A 12,406-nucleotide genomic window follows, 5' to 3' on the forward strand; every position below is an offset into this window, starting at 1 on the left:
AAAGGTTGCAGAGAGACTTGGTCAATTTAGGACAGTGGGCAAAGAAATGGCAGATGAGATGTAATGTTGAAAAATGTATGATTGTACATTTTGGAAGAAATAGTCAGGCAGATTATTATTTATATGCGGAGAAAATTCAAAAATCAAGTGCAATGGGACTTGGGTCCGTATACAGGATACCCTAAAGGTTAACCACCAGGCTGGATTGGCAGTAAGGAAAGCGAATGCTATGTTGGCATTCATTTCAAGAGGAATAGGGTCTAAGAGTAAGGAGGTGTTGATGAGGCTCTATGGGGCACTGGTGAGACCTCATTTGGAATACTGTGTGAGTTTTGGGCCCCCTATCTTAGAAGGGATGTACTGATGTTGGAGAGAGTTCAGAGAAGATTTACGAGGATGATTCCTGGAATGCATGGACTAACATATGAGGAGCGTTTGTTGGCTCTTGGACTGTATTCATTAGAGTATAGAAGAATGAGAGGGGATCTCATAGAAACATTTCGAAAGTTGAAAGGGTTGGACAGAGTAGATGTGGAATGACTGTTTCCCTTGGTGGGTGAGTCCAGGACAAGAGGCCACAGTCTTAGAATTAGAGGGTAATTCTCTAATTCGTTTAAAACAGATAAGAAATTTTTTAGCCAGAGGGTTATGGATTTATGGAATTCGTTGCCACATACAGCTGTGGAGGCCCAATCATTGAGGGTGTTTAAGAAGAAGATTGATAGTTATCTAATTTGTCAGGGTATCAAGGGATATGGGGAAAAACCTGGAAATTGGAACTAGATGGGAGAATAGTTTAGCTCATGGTGCAGTGACGGAGCAGACTTGATGGGCCAAATGGCCTACTTCTGGCTCCTTTGTCTTGTGATCTTGTGATTTAGACCAATATGTCAAGTTATCTGAAGTTGTAAAATTCAATAGGGTAGAAGGCTGCAACATGCCCAGATCCAGCCCTCTAAGCTTTTCATAGTGACTGAAAAGCTCTGTGCACATAGCCTCTGTTGCCATGCAGTTGAAACTTGTTTATGTAATTTTGAAATCTATCTTAATCTACAGAATCTATGTAAATTTAATTGTGAAATACTCTGCAATTAATGAATATAATTCACAAATTTTCTAAATAATATATGTACTACACCCTTTACTTTGAAACATTTTACAGCTTCAACATATTTACATTGTCAGGGTTTCAATTTACAGCTCATTGTTAAACTGCAGGCCCACTGAATGCCAATGCCATCTACACAGAACATTTTACTTTTGCTATTGTACCTGTCAGTTGTTTTAACTGCCTAACATTGTATACTTGTGTTGTGCATTTCAGTATGTTTGATGTGAAAATTGTTCTGACTTTAGTTAAGTAATCTTTCAAAAAAATCATGATCTATTAAGGTTTCTTTAATTAATTAACTTACTAGACCAAGGTAAAAATTTGTTTTTATAGAGCCATTTGCATGACTGTTTTTTTATTTAATATATTTTTCAACTTGCCTTGTTAAGTTTTTAAAATAATAATTTTTTTGTATCAAATAATTATTTTTAGTATCCTAAGGATGCCAAAAAGAAAAGCAGAAGGTAAATACTTTGAAGAATAAAGCTTGTACAAAATTTAATGTAGAATGGCTTTTGCAACTTGTAGATACTGAACCACCCTCTTTGCACCAAAAAAAAATTAGTGATATTTTTACATATCAAGATACTGGCAAGGTTGTATGCACCACTTCTGCAGAAGCAAAAGTTGGGATTGAGTTCAGTAGTGGAAAAAATGGTAAGTAAACAAGTTAAATGATTTAAAATGACACCTTAACCAGAGAATTCAGTGGCACAGTGGTGAGGTGGTTACCACAATGCTTTACCAACGTTTTCTGGATGCTCCGGTATCCCTTCTCCTTCCCCCCACCCCACTGTCCAAAGATGTTCAGGTTGGTAGGTTAATTTGTCACTGTAAGTTGTCCCGTGATGAGGCCATGACTAAATTGAAGACTGCTGGGAGGTATGGCTCAAAGGGCCTTGCACCTCAATAAATAAAAACTACAGAATTCATATAGGCGCAGTTACCAAACTACCCAACCAGAAGAAACGTGTAAAATTGACGTAAGTTACCTGAAACTGCAAAACAGCGTGAGCCAGAGTGAAACAGTAATTGCTACCATTATATTACTGCTTCTATGCATTCTAAGCAAGAAATCCATGCACGTGACTAAATACTTAAACATACCTGGGTTGGTGCAGCAAGAACTATGCATTTGAATTTGAATGCATCTGCTTTGTGCTTCAGAAACGGGTAATGGAAGAATTGTGGAAATCTGCCATCCATACACTAATTAGTGACGAAAGTACAGATATGTCTGTATAGAAAATGATAATTCTGTATTTTAAGTTTCGATTAGAAAATGAAACTACCTGTAAGACTATGTTCATGGGTACTTCGAAACTAACTGCATGACAGTATCATTATTGTTGAAGCATTGAAAAGAGTTTTATATTAACAACAATCCTGATATTCAAAATATGGTGATGTTTACTTCAGACGGGGTAAACGTTATGCTTGGAAAGAATGATGGTGTGGCAGCAATTATTCAACAAGAGACAGAGGATCGGAGCAACACAGGAAAGACCTGGGATGGACGATGCATGGAAAAATGTTCAATTTTGCAGGACAGAGAAACACTGCTACAAACAGGGTATACTACGTTCAGCAGATAGTCAGTAAAATAAAATGACAGCTGGACGAACTAGTGTCGTGGTTTCCCATGCCCCACAAACGACCAAGAGACACAGAAGATTCTTCAGGAAGTATTAAACTTTAATTTGCAAATCAAAGCTGAGATAGTCAGTGAGCTAGTCGCTGATTGCCCATCGATCCTTGTACAGAACATTTTTTATAGCAATCTCCTGGCTTAGTTGTATTAGCATATCCAATAGGTCTACAGTTGCGCATCACAAGTACATCCGCCAGTATTGTTTCTATCCATTGACTTAATCATGTTCTAATCTACATCTCTTAGCTACCTCTCATTAACACACCATTATCTTCTACATGCTTAAGATTTCATTCTCCTACTAAATTGGATACATGCATAGCAAAATAGCAAGTACGAAGCTGACGACATAGTTTTGGTTGCACAGCAAACAATGCAACTTTTATACTCCAATACTAGCTAGTTACGGAATGCGATGTTGTGTCATATCAGAATCAGGTTTGTTATCATGAAACTTCTTAACTGAACAGGAGCAGTTCAATGTAATACATAATATAGAAGAAAAATAATAAATTATGTAAATCAATTACAGCATACACATGTTGAATAGATTAAAAATAGTGCAAAAACTAAAATAATATATGAAGCAAGTGAGGTAGTATTTACAGGTTGAATGTCCATTTAGGAATCGGATGGCAGAGGGGAAGAAGCTGTTCCTGAATTGCTGAGTGTTTGCCTCTAGGCTTCTATATCTTCTATAGGATCTATAGGATGGCAGGAGTGACAAAAGAGCATGTCCTGGGTGCTGGGGGCCCTTGATAGTGGACGCTGCCTTCCTGAGACATCGCTCCTTGAAGATGTCCCCATGTCTCCAAGTACACAAGACAGAGCCGATTAAATTTATGACAATCTGCAGCTTCTTTCAGTCCTGTACAGTAGCCCCTGCATACCAGTCAGTGACGCAGCCTATCACAACGCTCTCCACAGAACATCTGCAGATGCTGGAAATTCAAACAACACACACAAAATATTGGTGGAAAACAGCAGGCCAGGCAGCATCTATGAGGAGAAGTGCTGTCGACGTTTCAGGCCGAGACCCTTCGTCAAGACTAACTGAAAGGAAAGACAGTAGAGAATTGAAAGTAGTGGGGGGAAGAGGAAATGCGAAATGAAAGAAGACCGGAGGGGGTGGGATGAAGCTAAGAGCTGGAGAAGGGAAAGGGTCATGGGACGGGAGGCCTCGGGAGAAAGAAAGGGGGGGGGAAGCACCAGAGGGAGATGGAGAACAGGCAAATAACTAAATGTCAGGGATGGGGTAAGAAGGGGAGCAGGGCATTAACAGAAATTAGAGGTCAATGTTCATGCCACCAGGTTGGAGGCTACCCAGCCGGTATATAAGGTGTTGTTCCTCCAACCTGAGTTTGGATTCATTTTGACAGGAGAGGAGGCCATGGATAGACATATCAGAACAGGAATGGGATGTGGAATTAAAATGTGTGGCCACTGGGAGATCCTGCTTTCTCTGGCGGACCGAGCGTATGTGTTCAGAGAAACAGTCCCACTCTTTTCCTTCGCTACATCGACGACTGCATTGGTGCTGCCTCCTGCACATATGCTGAGCTCGTTGACTTCATTAACTTTGCCTCCAACTTTCACCCTGCCCTCAAATTTACCTGGTCCATTTTCGACACCTCCCTCTCCCCTTTCTTGATCTTTCTGTCTCCATCTCTGGAACGGCTTATCTACTGATATCTACTATGAGTCTACAGACTCACACAGCTACCTGGACTATTCCTCTTCCCACCCTGTCTCTTGCAAAAATGCTATCCCCTTCTCACAATTCCTCCGTCTCCGCTGCATCTGCTCTCAGGATGAGGCTTTTCATTCCAGGACGAAGATGTCTTATTTTTTTTAAACAAAGGGGCTTCCCTTCTTCCACCATCAACTCTGTTCTCAAACGCACCTCTCCCATTTCCCGCACACCTGCCCTCACCCCACTCAGGATAGGGTTCCCCTTGTCCTCACCTACCACCCCACCAGCCTCCAGGTCCAACATATAATTCTCTGTAATTTCTGCCACCTCCAACAGGATCCCACTACCAAGCACATCTTTCCCTCCCTCCCTCTTTCTGCTTTCCGCAGGGATCACTCCCTAGTCCACTCGTCCCCACCATCCCTTCCCACCGATCTCCCTCCTGGCACTTATCCTTGTAAGCAGAACAAGTGCTACACCTGCCCTTACACTTCCTCCCTCACCACCATTCAAGGCCCCAGACAGTCCTTCCAGGTGAGGCGACACTTCACCTGTGAGTCGGCTGGTGTGGTATACTGCATCCGGTGCCACAGTGTGGCCTTTTATATATTGGTGAGACCCGACACAGACTGGGAGACCGTTTTGCTTAACACCTACGCTCGGTCCGCCAGAGAAAGCAGGATCTCCCAGTGGCCACACATTTTAATTCCACATCCCATTCCCATTCTGATATGTCTATCCATGGCCTCCTCTATTGTCAAAATGAATCCAAACTCAGGTTGGGGGAACAACACCTTATATAACAGCTGGGTAGCCTCCAACTTGGTGGCATCAACATTGACTTCTCTAACTTCTGTAAATGCCCCTCCTCCCCTTCTTACCCCATCCCTGACATATTTAGTTGTTTGCCTGTTCTCCATCTCCCTCTGGTGCTTCCCCCCCCCCTTCTTTCTCCTGAGGCCTCCCGTCCCATGATCCTTTCCCTTCTCCAGCTCTGTATCACTCTTGCCAATCACCTTTCCAGCCCCTCCGGTCTTCTATCATTTCGCATTTCCCCCTCCCCCCACTACTTTCAATTCTCTTACTGTTTTTCCTGTCGAAGGGTCTCGGCCTGAAACGTCGACAACGCTTCTCCTTATGGATGCTGCCTGGCCTGCTGTGTTCCACCAGCATTTTGTGTGTGTTGTTTTAGTTTTTCCATAATCAGTCTTTGTGTAGACCACTAAACAAAGTAAGGTGGCTGTCAAGACATTTTACTGTTACTGTTTTAATGAGGAATTATGAAGTTTTGATCCAGTAAGTTAATGAATTTGACAATCCATCAGCAACTACCCCCTGAAGATTCTGACAAATTTACAGTATCGAGTACCATTATCCTTAACGATGTTTTAGAAGATCTGACATCTCTTTCTAAGTTCCTTCATAAAACATAGAAGAGTACAGCCCAGGAACAGGCCATTCAGCCCACAATTCAGAAAAACTGTCTCAATACAATTGAACCGCCGCAGTATGCAAAAGCAAAAATTAAGACGTTGCGGTCAGTTTCTTGGTGATACTGTTTATTGGAGTGACAAAGTAAAAGATCTACTTGCGTCAATAAGTTCTGACGTCGATACTACGCCTATTCTTTGATTCATTCAACATGTGTGTAACCTCTTAGATAATAGATTTCCTGATGATGAATTAAGACAACGGCAAGCTTTTGACCCTGTTGCTATTGCAAATGCAACCCATTTTGAATTTGGAAAACAGAACGTTGTACGGCAGACAAAAAAAACACTCACCTACTATTAGGAACTATGATGAAAGTGTTGCCTCAAAAATATCACAGCAATACTGTGATTTCAAATTTGTCATTTCTGTTAAAGTTTAATCAATTAAAATGATCAATGATATGTTGAACTACGTGCTCAGAAACAAGGAATTTGAAGAACTGTCAATTGTTGTTGACATCACTGGAACATTTCAAGCTGACTGTGAGTGTTGATTCAGTCTCATGACTTCAATCAAATGTAAACCAGCAACAGATTGGAAGTGGAACATTTGGATGATCTAGTGAGGATTAAAACATATCTTTCATCTGGATGCAAAATTAATCTGGACTGTGTTTACAGACAATGAATGGATTTGTATAAAAGACAGGCAAGAAAAGGTTTCTGAAAAAATAAAATATTTTTTTGGTTGAATTGTACTCCATTATACCTCCAATTAATAAAAAGTGATTTTTCAATTTAAAAATTCATAGTGCGTATTATATAAAAAAGATTTAAAGCGCCAAACAGGTTTCAGCCACATAAAAATTTCCTGCTCAGAGCAATGGTTGATCCCCACAGTTACAATGGTTGCCCAGATGACAGATGCTATTTCTCAAACTTGTGTTGGGCCTCACTGGATATGTCCTCCACATGGCAGCCTTCCAAATACAGTAACTTAATTCTACAACTTGGGTGATTTGAATTCTCGGTCTCTATTAGTCATCCATTCCAGCTCAATTTTGATTCTCTTCATTTTTTATTAAAAACCCCTCTGGGAATGGAGACCTCATGCAGTCTTCGACCTGTTGGGCTTACTGTCCTGCACTACATTTCACAACTCTTAAGTTCATCTGTGTTCTCATTCTCCCACTGTTCCCATTCAAATATTGATCAAATAACCTCATTCACATTTTATCCTCATTTTCACCCTGGTTTTATCCTTTCACTCACTCTACCTGCAGCTTTCCCAGTTTTGCTTGCCTCCTTTTCAATTTGGACGAAACATCTTTGACCTGAGGCAGTGACTCTCTTTCTCTTCCCACATAAGCAGACACTTCTCTTGAATATTTCCAGCATTTTGTGTTTTTTTTACAGCACTGTGCACAAGTCTTGGGCAGATAAGTATAGTTAGGGTGCCTACAGAGTACTGCAGTAATTTTATGTATTGCACTGCACTGCTGACACAAAAAACAACAAATTTCATGACATACCGGATGATACACCTGATTCTGATATGGGTCTCTATTGTAGACTGACAGTGGGAACAGGGCAGGGAGCAGGAAGCACCAGAGAGACATTCCGTAATGATCAATAAATCAATTGTTTGGAATCAAATTACCTTGTGCGGTGTCTCAGGATTGGGTGTATCTGCACCAGTGCCACCCCTGCCCTGGCACTCTGCCACCTATCCCACACTCCTCCGGCAGTGCTCCAACCTCGCCATTCCCAAAATTCTTTCCTCCCACCAGATTTACTAACCCGCTCTCCGCTCCACACTGACAAATACAGCACTGTGCAAGTCTTAGCACTCTAGCAATCTATATGTGCCTAAGACTTTTGCACCATTTCTGTAGATTTCCACTATCTGTAGATTTTGAATTCTCATTATTTTTAAAAATCAGATTCTGAATCGCAAATCTTTGATAGGTTCTGATGTTAAACCCCATTTATATGAAACCCCATTAATAGACCAGTTAGTCCAATCAGCTGTCCTATCATGCAAGTTCATAGCTTATCTGATTGTAACTTCAAATCCGCATTTCATTCTACTGACTATAATGTTGCTGTGCTTTTCAAAATTCTACCTATTACTGACTTTAGAATCATTGAAAGATGAATCACTGTTTCCTCCACCTGTTCAAGAGGGTTCAAATGACATGCAGCACCACAAGAAAGAATTTTGTCTCAACTTTTGCCTTTGTGCCCCTTCAAGAGGAAATATCCTCTCCACATCAACACTGTTAAACCCCCTAGGGATCTTTATACATTTTGATGAATACACTGTCTTTTTGTGCATGATAACTGTTCAGGTAAATTCAAACCTCAACTTAAGTAACTAAAACACCATTAGTAAAAAAAAGTTGGGAGATTCTCCAAAACATGTAGCACAGGACGGTCAGTTTGCCTTCTCTGAAAGAGCAGTTCAATCAATCCAATTATTGAGCAATTGTTATCTATTCAAGGATTCATAAAACGTGGGGGAACGGCATTAAAGTTTCACCGATTAGCAAAGCCAGCAAAATGAACGAACAGTTGTCTTACCACTTGCATAACACTTTCTGTTAAAAATTTAGGCTGCAATTATGGTGACTCCTTTCCAAATAGTAAAGTGTATTTTCACAACCCTCCATTTTCCAGTACTTGGCAATTCTTTAAAAATAAACATGATTTTTCCAATATTTTATATTGGAAGGTATGAATTGACCACATGACAAATATTCATAGTAAATTCAAATTTAACAGTTCTTTCCAACACTAAGAAAAATTACAAAATCCAAGTTTGAAGAAACTACTTCAATTTTTTTTTACTGAAATGTCTTTCTCTAATGGCCCAGTTAAGATCGGAGAAACACTCAGATCTGGTGGCTTTTACTCACTTAGCTAGGCACAAGTTCTAAGCAGAAATCAAAATCTGCTATTAAATCTTAAGAGCTTGTCTGCTGTATTAAATCCAAAGGGACAGCATGAATCTCAAAGTCAAAGTCAACATCAATTTATTATCAAAGTATGCACAGGTTACCATAATACTACCTTGGGATTCATTTTCTTGCAGGAAAATAAAGAAATGCAATAGAATTTAAGTACCCAACAAACAGCCCAATGAAAGCAGTAAGCTGCCAAACAGTAATCAGAAGTACAGAGGCCGGAATCCAGAGGAACAATCTACTGGACGCACTCCACGGGTTGAACAGCATCTGTGGGAAGAAAAAAATGTCGGCGCTTCAGGTCAAAACCTCACATCAGTACTGGGAGAGGAGAGCTGCAATGGGGAATGCTAAGAAAGGTTTCCGAAATGACTGGGAGACTTGGGGGGGGGGGGGGGGGGGAATGTAAGTAAATTGACACACTGGAAGTGCCAGGTAGGGTAGGGGAAGCAAGGAGAGAGTAATTAGAAGCTAATTTCATTAAAATATTTAGTCTTAAATAACTATCTTCCAAAGTCTGCAAGCATGTGTGCACATATTTTAACTTCATTCAGTAATTTTAATGTTTTTCACTTTTACTCATTCAGTATCAAGGAGTATGAGATAGATGTCAAGGGCAGTTGAGTACCTGAATTTTGCGCCTGTATAGTCCATGTCTTTCGCTAGGCTCCCAAGGTGCGTCAGCACCTCGAGGCACGCTACATGAACGAACATGTTCCAAGGGCAGGAAACCGACAGGCAAAGTCAGTGGAAGTTCGTTCCTAATGTTGCATGCCTGATCTACAGGATATGTTTGCTCCAACTTACTTGCAGTGCCAGTTTGGCTCAAAGTTGCAGACAAAATATTTAAACTGCAAGATATAAGATGAGGGGGAAAAAGGGAAAAAAATGTACAAGGTAAGATAGGACCATAGGACCTTGATAAAAAGAAATAAAATTTCAGCACAAACCTAGTCATATATCTTCAATTATTAGGAAACACAATGATGATGTCTGGACATAAATATATCACATATTTATGCATGGAACAATGCATATTTAGACATTCAATTGCTTAAATGATCTGAGAAATTAATCATTCATCAAGTCAAAACCCTGAATGCCAAATAGAGATTTCTAAATACGTAATTACAAATCAGAGAGAATCTGCAGACGCTGGAAATCCGAGCAGCAGAGGCAAAATGCTGGAGGAATGTTGAGTTTGGCCTACTGAGTTCCTCCAGCATTGATTGATTGTGTGTGTGTGTGTGTGTGTGTGTGTGTGTGTGTGTGTGTGTGTGTTGTTCTAAATAATTACATATCTTTTAATCGCTGCAAAACTTGGGGTAAGATGTACAAGCTTCATCTCTGATCATTTACATTCAAGGGTAAAAATCTAATGATTTGCCAATAGATTAAAAGAAAAATTAAGTTAGGCCATGGACTTACAAATTGTGCTTACATTAAGATGTTGCATTTTAAAATAAAAGATTGTAAAATGAAGGATGGCAGTAAACTTAAGTTGCAAATCACATCCCATAATTCCTTCCTCTTGTCCATCCTTTTTCTTACTTCACTCCTGTTTCTAGTGAAAAATTCAGTCAGGAGTCATCGAGGTTCTAGAGGCAGCAAAGCCAGATAATGCAGTCATTCATCAGGCAAAAAATGCAGATAACTAGCAGCTTGCTGATGAAAACCAAAGTTGAACCTACCATCAAGGTGCAAACCCAATAGTAGGAATTGATACCTCTGAAATTTTCAGTGATTTTTCCTAATTTTTAAGTGTCACTTTGAAATCGTTGGCAAATTTTCTTCAGACTGTTTGATAGTGGAGCTCCATTACAAGTGTCAAGTGTCATTTCTGGGATTGACAACATATACAAAGTGACAGATCATGAGATGATATGAGCCATTAAACCATCGTTAACAGGTAAATTACGTCAACCTCAACTGAGAAACTGTACTTCCTCTTTTCCAACAGTAAATGAAATCCCATGAGTTCAAAGTAACAGAGATAGGGAGATTCCCCATCGAAAAGGGATCTGAATTTTACACACCCTCATTCTTGATCTAAGGCGGCAAGTGGGTAGATGGTTTAAAATAAGACAATGCTGGAAAACACTCAGCAATTCTGACAAAAGTGATTAACCTGAAGATGTTGTCTGCCCCGATATATGCCTTTCAATATTGATGAATTCAGGTGGTCATTCTTCGAGGAGGAGGCATCCATCGTTAAAGACCTTCACCATCTGGAATATATCCCCTTTGCATTTCTACCACTGGGGAGGAAGTACAGAAGCCTATAGACCCAAATTTAACATTTTAAGAACAAATTCTTTCCCTCTGCCATCAGATTTCTGAACAGTCCACGGACCTATGAAAACCATCCCTTTATTTGCCTTTTGCACTATTTGAATTGAATTGACTTTATTACTTACATCCTTCACATACATAGTAAAAATCTTTACGTTATGTCTCCGTCTAAATGTGCTCCACTACCCTATCCGCCACAGCCCAACTTGCCTCACAGCACTGAACTCCATGACGTCATCTCTCCCAGCCCCACAAACAAACCTAATCCTGATGTCCAAAGAGGCACCCCCCCCACCCCACCACTATCCCAAGGAGCACCTCAATTAACCCTGGCCACAACCCCACAAATGTTTGCATCTTTAGGATTTTAATGTCTTGCACTGCACCACTGCTGCAAAACAACAAATTACACAGCATATGGCAGTAATAGTAAATATAATTCTGATCTTCCGAATTTTCCTCAATCTGGAAAGATCAAGGTCCAAGCCAGCAAGTTGGAAAATAACAAATGCACCACTCAAATTTGAGCAAGCAGTGAGTAAGTATGGGACTACAGATTCATCAACCTTACCTACGGGTCAGGCAACTGAAAGAGAATCATGGTGGATAAAGAATAACACGATCATAGTGAATGTCTCTTGGAATTCCATGTTAAAGGTTAATGCACAAGAAAAAAAAAGCTCATGGAATTGATGACAACATATGAACATGGTCTGGGTTATAGACAAAAAGTAAACAAACCTCCCATTTTTAATTTGCCAAGCTGTGGCTGTTGGAATGACAGAGTAAAGAGGCCTTATAGATCTCGAGTTTATATTTCCTAGTTCCAGCGTTCTACTTATTTGCATATCTTCATCATCTATGCAACACTAAATGGTATAACAACAGAAATATCCTGATCTGAAACGCTAACTTGCTTTCTCTCTCTCTCTATGAACGCCGTCAGAACGGATGTATATCTCTTGTCCATTAAACGTGTTTTCATGATTTTATAGAAGTCTTATTCTGACACTTGTTGCCATTTAAAACTTAAATCATTCTATTCAATTTGGAAATACAAGATTTAAATTTGAAGAGATAATCTCAAACCTAATTGACATAAAAGAACATTTATTACTTTTCTCCACTTGATCTTTGCCCTGTCTCCAGATCAAACACATCTACCCAGTGAACAGCAGAAATCGAAAAGCAAATCCTTTCTTAAGAACAAAACATCAGTCACCAAATGCATTAGAACCCCCACAGTGGAATAAATGCTGA

The 12,406-nt window shown here is 40.0% G+C and overlaps 1 protein-coding gene across 4 annotated transcripts in view; it reads right to left on the minus strand.

Annotated features, from left to right (window-relative positions):
* LOC132378464 (death-associated protein 1 homolog) overlaps positions 1–12,406 on the minus strand; it is a 105,200-nt gene that overhangs the window by 92,407 nt on the left and 387 nt on the right. Inside the window, exons 1-2 of one of the 4 annotated variants that reach the window (XM_059945401.1) lie at positions 9,483–9,660; positions 9,015–9,124 (exon numbers count right to left, since the gene is read on the minus strand). The exons of 2 other annotated variants lie outside the window; for them this stretch is intronic. The gene's annotated coding sequence lies outside the window, so the exon portion shown is untranslated. Of the gene's footprint in view, positions 1–9,014; positions 9,125–9,482; positions 9,661–12,406 lie in introns of those variants that run through there. One more of the 4 variants, XM_059945400.1, reaches the window with a different exon arrangement.

The sequence above is a fragment of the Hypanus sabinus genome, chromosome 20 (assembly GCF_030144855.1).
Source record: "Hypanus sabinus isolate sHypSab1 chromosome 20, sHypSab1.hap1, whole genome shotgun sequence".
Lineage (NCBI taxonomy): Eukaryota > Metazoa > Chordata > Chondrichthyes > Myliobatiformes > Dasyatidae > Hypanus > Hypanus sabinus.